Raw genomic sequence first — 18,302 nt, 5'->3', positions numbered from 1 at the left:
TAAAGACTCATGTCCGGCCTGCCGGTTTCCCTGAATCCCTTCATGAACATCGCTCTGCTCACACTCCAACAGCACGTCATTTTCTATAACCCATTTGTTTCCATTCGCTCCTAACACGCTCACGTATCCTTGCTGGAAGTCAAAGCCTCTAGCACACAAAACCTCCTTTTTTCCCCCTCCCTCCAACCTTTCCTAGGACGACCCCTACACCGCCTTCCCTCCACTAGAGATTTATTCGCTCTCAAAGTCATTCTACTTCGTTCCATCCTCTCTGCATGTCTAAACCATCTCAACAACCCCTCCTCAGCCCACTAGATAATACTTTTGGTAACCCCGCATCTCCTCCTAATTTCCAAACTACGGATTCTCTGCATTATATTCACACCACACATTGCTCTCAGACGTGACACCTCCACTGCCTCCAGCCTTCTCCTTGTTGCAACATTCACCACTCATGCTTCACACCCACATAAGAGCGTTGGTATAACTATACTCTCATACATTCCCCCTCTTTACTTCCATGGATAATGTTCTTTGTCTCCACAGACTCCTAAGTGCACCGCTCACCTTTTTCCAATCATCATTTCTATGATTCACCTCATCTTTCATAGATCCATCTGCTGACACGTCCGCTTCCAAATATCTGAATTCATTCACCTCCTCCATACTCTCTCCCTCTGATATCCATCTTCCTTTACCTAGATTTTTTGTTATCCTCATCGCCTTACTGTTTCCTATATTCAATTTTAATTTCCTTCTTTTACATACCTTACCAAACTCATCAACCAACCTCTACAACTTATTATCAGAATCTCCCAGAAGCAAAGTGTCATGAGCACTGAGCAACTGTGACAACTCCCACTTTGTGTTAGATTCATTATCTTTTAACCCCACACCTCTTGCCAGCACCCAAGCATTCACTTCTCTTACATCCCCATCTATAAATATACTGAACAACCACGGTGACATCACACATCCCTGTCTAAGGCCTACTTTTACTGGGAAATAATCTCCGTCTCTCCTACATGCTCTAACCTTAGCCTATCTATCCTCACTGCTTTCAGTAACGCACCTCCTATTCCATACATCTGCAACATCTGCCACATTGCCTCCCTATTCACCCTCTCATACGCCTTTTCCAAATCCATATTCTTCACCTATAAGTTTCACAGTAAACACTTGGTCTACACACCCCTATCTCTTCCTACAGTCTCCTTGTTCAACTGTTGTCCAGCTCTCCGTCTTACTCTTAGTTCTTTCAAGAATAACTCTACCATCTATATTCCTGTCTGACACAGCAACATCTTGGCATCTTAATACAGAAATGTCTTTAACTTGGCTAACCCTTGGGCGCGACTTATTTCCACGTTCGTCAAATGTGATACCACCTACGACTACTGCACCTCTCCTCCCTACAGTATATAAAACACTTCTTCGCACATATGCTGCATTCTTTTCAAGATTGATGAACTGATCACATCGACTCAAGGCTGAGGGACTGATTACCTCAAACTCCTCCTGTTCTTCACCATTCTCCTTTGTATAGACTGAGGAAGCCACTGTGTGGTGAAACGTTTGTTCATTAAATATATACAAGTGTTGCACATATGTCTAATTTATCAACTTGGCGGTTCCCTGAACCATTCATCTACAATTACTCTACCATACACTTTACCAGGTATATTCAACAGACTTATTCCCTTAAAATTTTTACACCCTATTTAATCCCTGCCTTTATACAGAGGAACTATGCATGCTCTCTGCCAATCCCTAGGTACCTTACCCTCTTCCACACACATTTATTAAATAAAAACGCTCACCACTCTAAAACTATATCCCCACCTGTGTTTACCATTTCTATCTTTATCCCATCAATCCCAGCTGTTTTACCCCCTTCCATTCTAGCCACTGCCTCACGCACTTCTCCCCCCCACACACAACTGGCTCTTCATCCTTCTTACAAGGTGTTATTCCTCCTTGTCTTATACACGAAATCACAGCTTCTCTATCTTCATCAACATTTAACAGCTCCTCAAAATATTCCATCTTCAGAATTCCTCTAACTCTGCATTTAATAACTCACCTCTCCTATTTTCAGCTATCAAATCCATTCGTCCTTGGGCTTCCTCAGCTTATTAATTTCACTCCAAAACTTTTTCTTAATTTCAACAAAATTTGTTGATAACATCTCACCCACTCTCTCATTTGCTCTCTTTTTACATTGTTTCACCACTCTCTTAACTTCTCCTTTTCTCTCCATATACTCCTCCCTCCTTGCATCACTTCTACTTTGTAAAAATCTCTCGTATGATAACTTTTTCCTCTTACTACTCTCTTTCTCTACCTCATCATTCTACCTATCGCTCTTCTTCCCTCCCGCACCATCTTTTCTGTAACCACAAACTTCTGTTGAGCACTTTAACACTACATTCTTAAATCTACAACATACATCTTCAACCCCATTGTCTATACTCTCACTAGCCCATCTATCATGCAATAGTTGCTTATATCGTACCCTAACTGCCTCATCCTTTAGATTATAAGCCTTCACCTCTCTCGTATTAGATGCTTCCATTTTCCTTGTACCCCATCTACCTTTTACTCTCACTGTAGCTACAACTAAAAAGTTATCTGATATGTGTTTGGCCCCTCTATAAACATGTATATCCTGAAGTCTACCCAACAGTCTTTTATCTACCAATACACAGTTCATCGAACTACTGTCATTACGCCCTATTTCATATAATGTGTATTATTTATCATTTTTTTTTCTTAAAATATGTATTACCTGTAAGCAAACCCCTTTCTATACAAAATTCAGTCAAAGATCCCCAATTACCATTTACACCTGGCACCCAAAACTTACCTACTACACCCTCTCTAAGCGTTTCTCCTTCATTAGCGTTTAGGTCCCCTACCGCAATTACTCTCTCACTTGGTTCAAAAGTTTCTACACACTCGCTTAACATCTCCCAAAATCCCTCTCTCTCCTCTACATTTCTCTCTTCTCCAGGTGCATACACACTTATTATGACTCGCTTCTTGAGTCCATCCCTTATTTTAATCCTCATACTCCTTGAATTTATACATTTATATTCCCTCCTTTCCTTCCATAACTGATCCTTCAACATTATTGCTTCCCCTTCCTTAGCTATAACTCTTTCAGATACTCCTATCCTAATCCCATTTATTTCTCCCCACTGAAACTCCCGTACTTCCTTCAGCTTTGTTTCGCTTATTCAAATTCAAACTTTATTCTCTATAAGTATTACAATGCTGAGTTTACAGAATTTGGTTATTGTGTGGTTTACATGTAGTAAAATAATAATTACAGAGTGTACCACTAGAACGCCTAGCATGGCTAGGCATATCGGGCAGACTTATATTAAATCTTAGGTTTAAAATGTTACAGAATTATGAGATAAGTTGGTATTATGGCTAAGTGACTAAATACTAGTTGTGAGTTTAGCAATGTGAATGCTTTTGTTTTGGCACTATACATAGTTTCAGTATCACAGGCCAACTTTTGACTAGTTAAGATTCATTATTTTGAGATTGAGATTGATATTTCTGTTTATGGTCAAATGGGTGAGTGAGTGTAAGTGTGAACCACCAGGTGGTATTCGTATTATTAGCTGACAGGGTGTATCAGGGAGATAAGATGTTTTCTGATGGTAGTTTTGAAGGTGATGAATGTGTCTGCAGTTTTGGAATTTTCAGGTAGGGTGTTCCAGATTTTAGGGCCTTTGACATACATTGAATTTTTGTAAAGGTTTAGTCGGACACGGGGAATGTCATAGAGATGTTTGTGTCTGGTGTTGTGCCTGTGGGTTCTGTCACAACTATCAAGAAAGCGTTTTAGGTCAAGGTTAATATTGGAATTTAAGGTCCTGTAGATGTAGATTGCACAGTAGTAAGTGTGGATGTACTGAAAAGGGAGTAAGTTTAGATCTATGAAGAGTGGTGGGGGGGGGGTGTTGCCAGGGATGGGATTTAGTGATTATTCTTATTGCAGCTTTTTGTTGGGTTATTATTGGCTTTAGGTGTGTTGCTGCAGTTGAACCCCAAGCACAGATAGCATAGGTGAGGTATGGATATATAAGTGAATGGTATAGTGTGAGAAGGGCAGTTTGCGGCACGTAGTATCGTATCTTGGAGACTCGGACATCCAACTTATTTTTATTCGTAGCATTAGCAATCATCTCTCATCTGCACTACACCCACGCACATGCAGATATCCCAGATTTATAGTTTTCTTCACTTTTTAGTAGTTTATACAGGAGAAGGGGTTAGTAACGCATTGTTTCTGGCATTTTAGTCGCCTTCTATATATATATATATATATATATATATATATATATATATATATATATATATATTCGATGTCTGCGGATATATATATATATATATATATATATATATATATATATATATTGCCAGGGTAGTACCTGAATATATATATATATATATGTGTGCATGTCTGTGTAGTGTGACCAAAGTGTAAGTAGAAGCAGCAAGAATTACCTCTTATCCCGCGTGTTATACATCACTCCAATGACTACTTTATGTTCTCCAGACTGAATTGTATCTACTATGTAATCTCTTTCTCCAATCACGTCCATGCCTTCCATTTCCTCAAATCCCCATCGGTTTTTTATGAGCAGTGCAACTCCTCCTCCCTCTCTACTCCTTCAATCTTTTCTCAGGATCTGATATCCCGGTGGGAAGACTGTGTCTGTTATTGTCTCAGCGAGTTTTGTTTCTGTGACTGCTATGATGTCTGGGGATTTCTCACTGATTCTTTCGTGCCACTCATCATGTTTATTCGTTATTCCGTCCGCGTTTGTGTACCAAACTTTCAGCTTCTTTTGTATCATTGTGGTCCTGCAAGAATATTAGGGTTGGCGGAGTGAGAGCCTTGGTGGGGGCCTATGGGAGGCTGTGGTGTGGGTTGGGTTTGTGATGAGGGGGGTGGGGTCAGAATGCCCATAAGGGACAGCTGTTGAGATGAGGTTTGTGATGTGGGTGTTGCTGGAAGAGGGAACAGTGAGTGGGTTGTGGCTTGGGTTGCTCAGTTGCGTTGCGATTGCGTTGTTTGTGTGTGTGTGTGTGTGTGTGTGTGTGTGTGTGTGTGTGTGTGTGTGTGTGTGTGTGTGTGTGTGTGTGTGTGTGTGTGTGTGTGTGTGTGTGTGTGTGTGTGTGTGTAAGTGTGTGTGTGTGTGTGTGTGTGTGTGTGTGTGTGTGTGTGTGTGTGCGTGTGTGTGTGTATGTGTATGTGTGTGTGTGTGTGTGTGTGTTTGTGTGTGTGTGTGTGTTTGTGTGTGTGTGTGTGTGTGTGTGTGTGTGTACACACCTAGTTGAGGTTGCGGGGGTCGAGTCCGAGCTCCTGGCCCCGAGTCCGAGCTCCTGGCCCCGAGTCCGAGCTCCTGGCGTGTGTGTGTGTGTGTGTGTGTGTGTGTGTGTGTGTGTGTGTGTGTGTGTGTGTGTGTGTGTGTGTGTGTGTGTGTGTGTGTGTGTGTGTGTGTGTGTGTGTGTGTGTGTGTGTGTGTGAGTGGGTGTGTGCGTGTGTGTGTGTGTGTATACTCACCTAATTGTAGTTGCAGGGGTCCATACTCAGCTCCTGTCCCCACTTCTTCACTGAACGCTACTAGGTCCTCTCTCTCCCTGCTCCATGAGCTTTATCATACCTCGTCTTAAAGCTATGTATGGTTCCTGCCTCCACTACATCGCTCGTCAGACTGTTCCATTTCCTGACCACTCTATGACTGAAAAACTGCTTCCTAACATCCCTGTGACTCATCTGAGTCTTCAACTTCCAAGAGTGACCCTTGTTTCTGTGTCCCCTCTCTGGAATATCTTGTCTCTGTCCACCTTGTCTATTCCATGCAGTATTTTGTATGTCGTTATGATGTCTCCCCCATCCCTCCTGTCCTCCAGTGTCGTCAGGCCGATTTCCCTCAACCTTTCGTCATAGGACATTCCCCTTAGCTCTGGAACTAACCTTGTCGCAAACTTTGTACTTTCTCTAATTTCTTAACGTGCTTGACCCGGTGCGGGTTCCAGACTGGTGCTGCATACTCCAGTATGGAATATGCAGCATACAGTATGAGGATCAGGCCTGCCTGATCCTTATCTGATTTAATTCTCCTCATTAACTTCACATCATCTGAGAACAGGGACACATCTGAGTCTATCCCTTCCATCATGTCACTCGCATATACCAATAATAGCAATGGTCCTAGGACCGACCCCTGTGCGACCTCGCTCGTCACAGGTGCCCACTGTGATACTTCATCACGTACCATGACTCGTTGTTGCCTCCCTGTCAGGTATTTTCTGATCCATTGAAGTGCCCTTCCTGTTATATACGCCTGATCCTCTAGTTTCTGCACTAATCTCTTGTGAGGAACTGTGTCGAAGGCCTTCTTGCAGTCCAAGAAGATGCAATCAACCCACCCCTCTCTCTCGTCTCTTACTTCTGTTACTTTATCATAAAACTCGTGAAGGTTTGTGACACAGGATATGCCTTCCATGAAACTGTGCTGGTTGTCATTTATACGTTTGTTCCATTCCAGGTGCTCTACCACTCTCCTCCTGATAATCTTCTCCATGACTTTGCATACTATACACGTCAGTGACACTGGTCTATTGTTTAGCGCCTCTTTTCTGTTTCCTTTTTTAAAGATGGGAACTACATTTGCCATCTTTCATACTTCAGGTAGTTGCCCTGTTTCAAGGGATGTGTTGAAGACTGTGGTTAATGGGACACACAGCATTTCTGCTCCCTCTCTAAGGACCCAGGGGGAGATGTTGTCCGGTCCCATTGCCTTTGAGTTATCAAGGTCACTTAGCATCTTCTTCACCTCCTCCTCACTTGTGTGTATGTCATCCCGCACTTGTTGGTGCATTCCCTGTTGGTGTCCCCCTCTGTCCTGTCTTCCCAGAGTCCTTCCTGTCTCCACTGTGAATACTTCCTTAAATCTCTTGTTGAACTCCTCACATACCTCTTGATAATTTTGTGTGAGTTCCCCACCTTCTTTCCTCAGCCTGATCACCTCGTCTTTGACTGTTGTCCTTCTCCTAATATGGCTATACAGCAGTTTCTGGTCAGACTTGACTTTTGATACTATGTTGTTTTCATACTGTCGCTGGGCCTCCCTCCTTATCTGTGCATACTCGTTTCTGGCTCTTTGACTGATCTCCTTATTTTCCTGGGTCCTTTGCCTTCTATACCTCTTCCATTCTCTAATGCACTTAGTATTCGCCTCCCTACATCTTCGGGTAAACTAAGGACTCACTTTGGTTTTCCCATTAATTCTGTTGCCCTTGGGAATGAACCTTTCCTCTGCCTCCTTGCATTTTGTTGTTACATATTCCATCATTTCGTACACTGACTTTCGTAAAGGCTCTCTGGCCAACTGAACCTCCCGCAAGAAGTTCCTCATACCTGTGTAGTCTTCCTTTTTATAGCTTGGCTTTTCCCAATCTACTTGCAGCTCTGCTATGTAATCAAAACTCAGAACCACGTGATCGCTAGCTCCATGGTGCCTCTCATATGTAATGTCCCCATTGTTTGAAGTGCTCAGGGTGAACACAAGGTCCAGTCTGGCTGGTTTATCCTCCCCTCTCTCTCTGGTTATGTCCCTGACGTGTTGAAGCATGAGGTTTTCCAGTACTACATCCATCATCTTGGCTCTCCATGTGTCAGGACCCCCGTGAGGCTCCAGGTTTTCCCAGTCGATCTCCCTATGGTTGAAATCACCCATAACCAGTAACTTTGCTCTGTACGATTTAGCTCTTCGTGTCACCTCAGCCAGTGTAACCACCATCGCTCTGTTGTTCTCTTCATATTCCTCTCATGGCCTCCTGCAGTTCTGTGGTGGGTTATACATCACTGCAATGACTACCTTATGTTCCCCAGACTGAATTGTATCTACTATGTAGTCCCTTTCTCCAATCTCGCCCACGCCTTCCGTTTCGTCAAAACCCCATTGTTTTTTTATGAGTAGTGGAACCCCTCCTCCCCCTCTGCTCCTTCTGTCTCTCCTCACGATCTGATATCCCAGTGGGAAGACTGCATCTGTTATTGTCTCTGTGAGTTTCGTTTCTGTGACTGCTATTATGTCTGGGGACTTCTCATTGATTCTTTCATGCCACTCCTCAAATTTATTTGATAATCCATCTGCGTTCGTGTACCACTCCTTCAACTTCATATCTATCATGGTGGTCCTGTGAAAATATTGGGGTTGGGGGAGTGGGAGCCCTGGAGGGGGTCTGTGAGGGTTTGCAGTGTTGGTGGGGTTTGTGATAGTAGGGGAGGGCAGAGTGCCCATGGGGAGCTGCTTTAGGGGTGGGGCTTATGATTTGGGGAGTGAGGGAGAGGGAACAGTGTGTGGGTTTTGGCTTAGATTGTTCAGTTGCTTTGGGGTTGTTGCAGTGTTGGTGGGGTTTGTGATGGGGGTGGGGGCAGAGTGCCGATAGGGGGCTGCTGTAGGGGTGGGGTTTATAACATGGGGGGTGGAGGCAGAGGGAACAGTGTGTGGGTTTTGGTTTAGATTGGTCAGTTGCTTTGGGGTTGTAGTGGTTGGAGAACTTCTGCATGTGTTTCTGTAAGGTGTGTTTGCCCTTCCACCTGAATCTGGGTTCTGCTCATCTTCATCAATGCATCTTTTTCCTCCTTTCGTCTTTGTACCCTCTCTCTCAGTATCGTCCTTTCTTTTGTGTTTTGTCACGATCGAGGTACACTCTCCGGTAATCTGGATTATCCCTCAGTTGTGCTTTCTCCTGCAGGATCCTGGTTCGAGCTGATTCTGCCTTGAAAATTACTTCACCGGCCATTTCCTTACACTCGCAAACCACCCAATTCTCCGAAAATTTGTCACCTGGGTCATGTCTCCCTCACCGATTGCTTTCGTGATACCTTCGATCGCTTTCTTCTCCTTCTGGTTTCTTTCATCGTAGGTTTCTCCTTCGACTTTTCGGTGCCCATAGACAAGCACTGACCTCTCCCTCTCCTCCTCCTACTGTGTCCCCCTTTGTATCCTCTGAGGTGTTTTAGTTCCTTCCATCGAAATGTTCCTGCCTTCAGTCCCTGCCCTTGCTGTAGCCCCTATGCTCAGTGGACTGTCTTTCCTGCTCATCTGTTCGTTGCCAATGCAGTTGTCTGTTGGAGTCACTGCATATGTCATAGCTCTTTCATTGTCTACAGGTCTCTCAATTGTGGTAAATTAGACACATGTGCAACTCTTGGGTATCTTTATTGAGGAAACGTTTCGCCACACAGTGGCTTCATCAGTCCATACAAAGGAGAATCTTGAAGAACAGGAGGAGAATGAGGTAATCAGTCCCTCAACCTTGAGTCGATGTGGTCAGTCCATCAATCTTGAATAGATTCTATTCAAGATTGATGGACTGACCACATCGACTCAAGGTTGAGGGACTGATTACCTCATTCTCCTCCTGTTCTTCAAGATTCTCCTTTGTATGGACTGATGAAGTCACTGTGTGGCGAAACGTTTCCTCAATAAAGATACCCAAGAGTTGCACATGTGTCTAATTTATCAACATGTCGGTTCTCTGAACCATTCATCTACAAATCTCTCAATTGTGCACATCTTTTCCTGGATCCCAACAGTCCCCTTGTCTGTAGCTGGTATAGAAGTTCCTGATGTCATGTCTGTACTGTCATTTGTCTCTTTATTCTGTTTCAGGTGCTTTAGTTCCTCATCTAAGCACTTTATCTTATCTTCTGCTGCTAAGACTTGTAGTCCCCACTTCCTGCTCTCCTCAGCTATCCTCTCTTCCATTTTCTTGCCAAACTCTGCTAGCTTCCTTCCCCACTCTTCCTCCATTTTTTTTGATCTCTGCCTTCCAATCTTTCCTCCCAGGTTCTTCTCTCCCGGGTTCATCCGCAAGACCCCTGGGTCTCCGCCCTCTTTGGTTACCCATTTATTTTTTTTACCACAGATAGGAGTTGATGTATTGTATCCCAGAAACAAGCTTAAGTATTTTCAGAGTGTGTGTGGGGGGTGAGGGAAGAGGTAAGGGAGGAGATGGAAGAGGGAGAAGCCAAGGGGAGGAGGAGGAAAGGAAAATGGGTGGAAGGTGGAGAGGAAGAGAGAGGGAGATGGATTGGTAGGTAGATAGAGGGAGGGGGAGAGAGACAGAGAGAACAAGAGAGATGGGAGGAGAGAAAGATAGAAAGGGGGGAGAGAGAGTGAGAGAGAGAGAGAGAGAGAGAGAGAGAGAGAGAGAGAGAGAGAAAATGATAGGGAGAAGGCTAGGGATGAGAGGAAAGTGAGGGGGGAAACCAGGGGGGAGGGGTAGGAGGGAGAGAGAGAGAGGGAGAGAGAAAATGATAGGGAGAAGGCTAGGGATGAGAGGAAAGTGAGGGGGGAAGCCAGGGGGAGGGGTAGGAGAGAGAGAGAGAGAGAGAGAGAGAGAGAGAGAGAGAGAGAGAGAGAGAGAGAGAGAGAGAGAGAGAGAGAGAGAGAGAGAGAGAGAGAGAGAGAGAGAGAGAGAGAAGAGGCATGAAGATGGAGAAAGAGAGAGAGAGACAGAGAACAAGAGAGATGGGAGGAGAGAAAGATAGAAAGGGGGGAGAGAGAGTGAGAGAGAGAGGGGGGAGAGAGAATGATAGGAAGAAGGCTAGGGATGAGAGGGAAGTGAGAGGGGAAGTCAGGGGGGAGGGGTAGGAGAGAGAGAGAGAGAAGGAAAGGTAGAGAGAATGGAAGGTGAATGGAAGGTGGAGAAGAAAAGAGAGGGAGGTAGATTGGTGGATAGGTAGAGGGAGGGGGTGAGAGATAGAGAGAATGAGATGGGGAGAGAGAAAGAAAGGAAGAGAGGAGGATATGAGAGAGAGAAAGATGGAGAGAGAGAGAGAGAGAGAGAGAGAGAGAGAGAGAGAGAGAGAGAGAGAGAGAGAGAGAGAGAGAGAGAGAGAGAGAGAGAGAGAGAGAGAGAGAGAGAGAGAGAGAGAGAGAGAGAGAGAGAGAGAGAGAGAGAGAGAGAGAGAGAGAGAGAGATCATACATACCCAGGATGACTGAGTATGGAACACATTCGTACAGCATAATGATGTCAACGAGATAAAGTCAGTTGATCAAATGAAAATGCCGGCCCACAGATGGCTCCAACTTCATCCTGTTCCCTACTTGTATGTCTCATAATAAAAATGCTTTCAAATGAGCTGATGTAGGTAACAGCTCTTAGCTTGCCAATAAAGTTAGGAATCCTTAACCTGTAAATAGCTGTCAATAAAGCTAGGGATCCTTAACCTTGTCAAACCCTGTGTAAAAAAAGAGAGAGAGAGAGAGAGAGAGAGAGAGAGAGTGACAGAGACAGAGTAAAGAAGGGTAGAGATGGGTGGGGAGAGAGTGAAGGGCAGGGTTGGGGGGTATGCGCGGTCAGTTTTCACCAGCCTGCTGGCTGTTTATGTCATGTGTGTGCGCTTGCTAGCTGCCCCAGCCAACCTCGTTGTCTTGATTTAAATAAACTGAGTCACACTATCAGACTTTTTGGGTTATCCCAGGTTCTCCATACATATGTTGCTTTGTACAATAACCCATGCACTTACTCGTGTATACCTGAATAGTTTTACGTACTGAATATTATGTATTTTGTCTGATCTAGTGCCTGCGCGCACACTGCAGTGCCATGTGGTCCCACACTCAGTCCCCTCTCCGGAGCTTCTCTATTAATAAGTGTTTAGTGCTCTAGTATGATATTCAGCTCTCCAGAGCAGGGTTAATGACCTTCAGCTATCAGTATATAAAGTGCCTAGCCTCATTGCAACTACAAAAAGGCTGTGTACTTTACGTCTGGTAGCACTGCACTGCGTCTGGCTCTGCTCCTGTACGATGCTTCACGTTTTGGCTCCTACTTCTTCTATTGTTTCTACACTGTTTTCACTAACTCATCTATCACTGTATTCACTATGCAATGTATTCACTAACTCATCAATCCTTATCTTTTATCACCCTGCTTGTCTCACTTATTCTGGTGTGGTATTGGGATGTGGCAATACCACCTACACCCACTCTAGGCCTATGGCCTTCCACTCTCACTCCTGGCACTGATTCAAATTGTTTTTATGTAACTGTGGCCTTCACCTCTCTTTCCTGATTGGGACAGTTCGAGAAACACTTCTTGGGATGTTCACTAACACTGTCAACTTCCGACGGTCCTGCCAATGGCTTTGTTGGGCCAGAAACTACTAAAGATTCACGAGCGCAAACATCTGTTATTCCAGAACGAGTGTGTGTGTGTGTGTGTGTACTCACCTATTTGTACTCACCTATTTGTGGTTGCAGGGGTCGAGTCACAGCTCCTGGCCCCGCCTCTTCGCTGATTGATACTAGGTCCTCTCTCTCCCTGCCCCATGAGCTCTATCATACCTCGCCTTAAAACTATGTATGGTTCCTGCCTCCACCACATCACTTTCTAGGCTATTCCATGGCCTGACTACTCTATGACTGAAGAAATACTTCCTACTATCTCTCTGACTCATTTGTGTCTTCAACTTCCAATTGTGGCCTCTTGTTTCTGTGTCCCCTCCTGAACATCCTGTCCTTGTCCACCTTGTCTATTCCATGCAGTATTTTATATGTCGTTATCATGTCTCCCCTGACCCTCCTGTCCTCCAGTGTCGTCAGGCCGATTTCCCATAATCTTTCTTCATAGGACATTCCCTTAGCTCTGGAACTAACCTTGTTGCAAACCTTTGTACTTTCTCTAGTTTCTTGACGTGCTTTATCAAGTGCAGGGTTCCAAACAGGTGCTGCATACTCCAGTCTGGGCCTGAAATACACGGTGTACAGTGTCTTGAATGATTCCTTACTAAGGTATCGGAATGCTGTTCTCAGGTTTGCCAGGCGCCCATATGCTGCAGCAGTTATCTGATTGATGTGTGCTTCCGGAGACATGCTCGGTGTTATACTCACCCCAAGATCTTTCTCCTTGAGTGAGGTTTGCAGTCTTTGGCCACCTAGCCTATACTCTGTCTGTGGTCTTCTGTGCCCTTCCCCTATCTTCATGACTTTGCATTTGGCAGGATTAAATTCGAGAAGCCATTTGCTGGACCAGGTGTCCAGTCTGTCTAGGTCTCTTTGAAGTCCTGCCTGGTCCTCATCAGATTTAATTCTCCTCATTAACTTCACATCATCTGCAAACAGGGACACTTCTGAGTCTAACCCTTCCGTCTTGTGTGTGTGTGTGTGTGTGTGTGTGTGTGTGTGTGTGTGTGTGTGTGTGTGTGTGTATGTGTGTGTGTGTGTGTGTGTGTATTCACATTTTTGTGTGTGTGTGTGTGTGTGTGTGTGTGTGTGTGTGTGTGTGTGTGTGTGTGTGTGTGTGTGTGTGTGTGTGTGTGTGTGTGTGCGTTTGTGTGTGTGTGTGTGTGTGTGTGTGTGTGTGTGTGTGTGTGTGTGTGTGTGTGTGTGTGTGTGTGTGTGTGTGTAAAATAGACATTTTTTGGGCCAGTTTTATGATACTGGATTCAAAAAATCCAAATCAAATATATCTTCTTGCAGGTTTGCAAATAATTTTAAAATGCATGTAAATAAAAAAAAAAGTTATCTTCAAAAAAAAAAAAAAAAAAAATCTGGATTTTATGATGTTATCGTTCGTTTTCTCACAAATTTTCTTTTACTAGTCAAGGGAGTCTTATTTAATGAACTTAAAATGTTCAACGCTTGTGTAATGTATCTTGGGCAATATTCATGGTTGTGTTCGCATGCTTGGGCGTCCTGTGCATGCGTGGGCGTCCTGTGCATGCTTGGGCGTCCTGTGCATGCGTGGGCGTCCTGTGCATGCGTGGGCGTCCTGTGCATGCGTGGGCGTCCTGTTCACAATGTTGCACAGACTGGCATGTTTCATGGGAAGTGTTGACGCTATTTTGCAACTTTTCAATTTCGAAATGATTTATTTGAACTTATTGCATTATTTGCCATGATGCTGGTAAAAGGCTCTTGATCCAAGGAAGTGGACTTATCGTCAACTTGCTTTTATTGATTCTGAAAATGCCTCCCATTCCACAGGCGCCATAGGACGTTTAATCTCTGATTAAAACATAACAATTGTGAACGGCATCAAGCTTCAGTAGCTGTTCCAGCTTAGTAGCTGCATGTAACAGTTCTTAGGTTTAAGCTCTGTAAGCACAATCTTTTATATGAATAACTGGAAAATGCATATACTACATGCTTATAACTATGGCCATAATTTTTAAAGGAGTGGACCGGAAAGCCAGCGGAAGGCCTCGGTCAGATGACCAAAAGCTCCAACGGCGGGTCATCATCTGACTAAGCCTCGCGTCAGGAAATATTTGTCCTGTTTCCTGACGAATTTTGCCTAACCTAATCTAGCATCTTTAAACTTTTAACGCTAATGTCTTTTTCTTGAAAGAAAAAATCTCTTGATGTCAAATTGTGTAACTTATCATGTGTCAGTTTTATTAATCAAATTGGTTTCTCTGAAGTAATTAGTTATCTGAGGTTGAATCAACATAATGTTCTGGCTTTGAGCCTATGACGTCTGTTTACCCTCAACACTATTGTTAAAAATTGTTATGTATACTAAGTTTACATGGAATTTACTTTCTTAAATGCTGGTCACTCATACTTAGAGAAAAGTCTGGATAGGTTCTGGAGTATATAGATTGAAATTTGCCTCATTTGTGGAATAAACTGAAAAAAAAATTGAAATAATTTTTGAGTGTTGCATTTGATCAGTTTCTTCTTCTTCTTCTTCTTCTTCTTCTTCTTCTTCTTCTTATTATTATTATTATTATTATTATTATTATTATTATTATTATTATTATTATTATTATCTTTTCGTTGGGTAGCGCTAAACTCTTAGATGGTCAAGCAGCTACTAGAAAATGGGAGGAAATAAGACTTAATCCAAAGTTTGGAAGGATTTCTCATTTTGTTTCTGATCAAGAACTCTTCACTTCAGATATATCCCTAGTTTAGGGTCGGGAAAGTATTGTGGATCAGCTGCAAGTGTTGATTATAAGACATTTAAATGTAATCCCATGATTTTTTTTTTTTTTGACTGGAAGACATTAAACATTACGATTCGAAGTTTAGTTTTAGTGGACAGGAAAGTCAGCAGCAGATCTTCTATTTGATCAAAAGCACCACTGAGACTCTTGTTGCGAGAAAAAATTTATAACTTCTGCTGGAAAACAAAATCCGGCCACTTACAGTCTTGGTTGAAATGGTTTGTTGTGCTGGTTCTGTTGTGTGTTTCTCGTATACAAGAACAACAACGAAATTATTTGTAGGTTGTTAATACTGAAGTCTGTGATACTTTCATTTATCTATTGCTTCTGAATTCCTTAGCCTGTGCTGGAAATTAGCGTAGCTATAAAAGTTTGAAATACAGAAAACTTCTGAAAATTAATTAAAAATGCTTGGACAGTTTTAATTTATTTTAATATTGGAATAATATTAAGATGAAATATTATACATAATTTTTATAAATTAAAAAATTAGAATGAAATATACATTTTATTTTTATTCTAAACTTTTAAGATATATATATGCCTTTGCTAAAACATTTTGCTTTGCAAATTAATGCTAAATTTAGGCCCAAGTGAATTCTGTTATCCTGTAATATCAAAGAGTTCTAGCAGAGCGTCAGAACAGCACAATGCACAATGTACCGCAGAGGCGGATCAGGTGTGGAAGTATACCATCTCTCCCAGGAATATACGCAAGGGATCCCATACCACTGACACCCACCTTCCATTGGCTTATCCAGGAGGGTAAACACCTCATTCTGAGCCGCAGTATGTCTTGACTCTGGCTCTCAGGAATTCGTGTACAGTGTGAGGGCGATGAGGGAAAGGTCGTTGAAATCGTTACTGCATTATTGTTTCTGTCCGCCGTATTATTACTGCACGATTGTTTCTGTCCGCCGTATTATTACTGCACGATTGTTTCTGTCCGCCATATTATTACTGCACGATTGTTTCTGTCCGCCGTATTATTACTGCACGATTGTTTCTGTCCGCCGTATTATTACTGCACGATTGTTGTTTCTGTCCGCCGTATTATTACTGCACGATTGTTTCTGTCCGCCGTATTATTACTGCACGATTGTTTCTGTCCGCCGTATTATTACTGCACGATTGTTTCTGTCCGCCGTATTATTACTGCACGATTGTTTCTGTCCGCCGTATTATTACTGCACGATTGTTTCTGTCCGCCGTATTATTACTGCACGATTGTTTCTGTCCGCCGTATTATTACTGCACGATTGTTTCTGTCCGCCGTATTATTACTGCACGATTGTTTCTGTCCGCCGTATTATTACTGCACGATTGTTTCTGTCCGCCGTATTATTACTGCACGATTGTTTCTGTCCGCCGTATTATTACTGCACGATTGTTTCTGTCCGCCGTATTATTACTGCACGATTGTTTCTGTCCGCCGTATTATTACTGCACGATTGTTTCTGTCCGCCGTATTATTACTGCACGATTGTTTCTGTCCGCCGTATTATTACTGCACGATTGTTTCTGTCCGCCGTATTATTACTGCACGATTGTTTCTGTCCGCCGTATTATTACTGCACGATTGTTTCTGTCCGCCGTATTATTACTGCACGATTGTTTCTGTCCGCCGTATTATTACTGCACGATTGTTTCTGTCCGCCGTATTATTACTGCACAATTGTTTCTGTCCGCCGTATTATTACTGCACGATTGTTTCTGTCCGCCGTATTATTACTGCACGATTGTTTCTGTCCGCCGTATTATTACTGCACGATTGTTTCTGTCCGCCGTATTATTACTGCACGATTGTTTCTGTCCGCCGTATTCAGTGAAATAATATATTTACATAAAACTTTTATCACCGCTTTCTTTTCTTCCATCTACTTTTCGTTTCAAATGTTAGTTTCTATTAGTGGTGGCTAGTTATTCATCAACTGACAAAAGAAGATTAAATACTTTAAAATCAGGGTGATGCCATTTTTCCCTAACTCCCTCCTTTTCCTTTCTCTTTGTTTCCGTTTTTTTTTTTACCCGGTAATTTTTTCACACGGATTTCATCACATGAAATATGCAAAATTTACCACCATTGTAACATGTAATGCTCTACTTCAGAAAACTTCAATTTCAGTGTTTTGAGAAGTTTTTAGTAGATTAGTCCTTTTTTAGATTTTGTGCTGGCAGTAAAAAACCTCTGTTTATATCTCGAGTTCCTTTCGTTCTGTAACATGGTTGGTTTAATTGTATTTCAAATCCCGTGCTCGTTTTCAGTTAATTCTTTGTTCATCTAAACAGGTTGAAAATCTCATAATCGAACATCGTGTTATTTTCCTTTGATCACTGGAAGACTTTGTTAACAGCTACTTTCAATCGTTACCTCTTTTGCTAAGGCTACTTTTATGCTTATTTTGTTATCTTCCGTAATGGAGGACACGAAGTTTTAGCTAATACAGTCGACCCTCGACTAACGGCGGCATTAAGTAACGGCAATTTCGTCTAACGGCACTTTTTGCCGTAGAAAAAAATGCCTTAACCAACGGCGAAAAACTTAACCAACGACGTTCGTCCGGAACATGTCCCCAGCTACTCCAAGACTAAGTGTGCCATTGTTTACAAGCCGTTACGGTCGGTTCCCACGTGTGCCTCAAATACATTTTGGATTATTCCACTGTTTCTAATGCTTGAACCGCTAAATAAGCCACCATGGGCCCCAAGAAAGCTTCTAGAGCCAGTCCTTTGGTAAAGGACGTGGGAAACTTGATAGAATTCAAGAAAAAGTTTGTAGAAAAATACGAAAGTGGTGGTGGTAGAGGGTGGTAGTGATGGTGGTAGTGGGTGGTAGTGATGGTGGTAGTGGGTAGCACTGGTTGTGATGGTGGTAGAGGGTGGTACTGGTTGTGATGGTGGTAGAGGGTGGTAGTGATGGTGGTAGTGGGTAGCACTGGTTGTGATGGTGGTAGAGGGTGGTACTGGTTGTGATGGTGGTAGAGGGTGGTAGTGGTGGTGGTAGAGGGTGGTAGTGATGGTGGTAGTGGGTAGCACTGGTTGTGATGGTGGTAGAGGGTGGTACTGGTTGTGATGGTGGTAGAGGGTGGTAGTGATGGTGGTAGAGGGTGGTACTGGTTGTGATGATGGTGGAGGGTGGTACTGGAAGTGATGGTGGTAGAGGGTGGTACTGGTTGTGATGGTGGTAGAGGATGGTATTGGTTGTGATGGTGGTAGAGGGTGGTGCTGGTTGTGATGGTGGTAGAGGGTGGTACTGGTTGTGATGATGGTGGAGGGTGGTACTGGAAGTGATGGTGGTAGAG

Source organism: Cherax quadricarinatus, chromosome 8 (genome assembly GCF_038502225.1).
Source record: "Cherax quadricarinatus isolate ZL_2023a chromosome 8, ASM3850222v1, whole genome shotgun sequence".
Classification (NCBI taxonomy): domain Eukaryota; kingdom Metazoa; phylum Arthropoda; class Malacostraca; order Decapoda; family Parastacidae; genus Cherax; species Cherax quadricarinatus.
Note: the sequence above shows the minus strand (reverse complement) of the source record.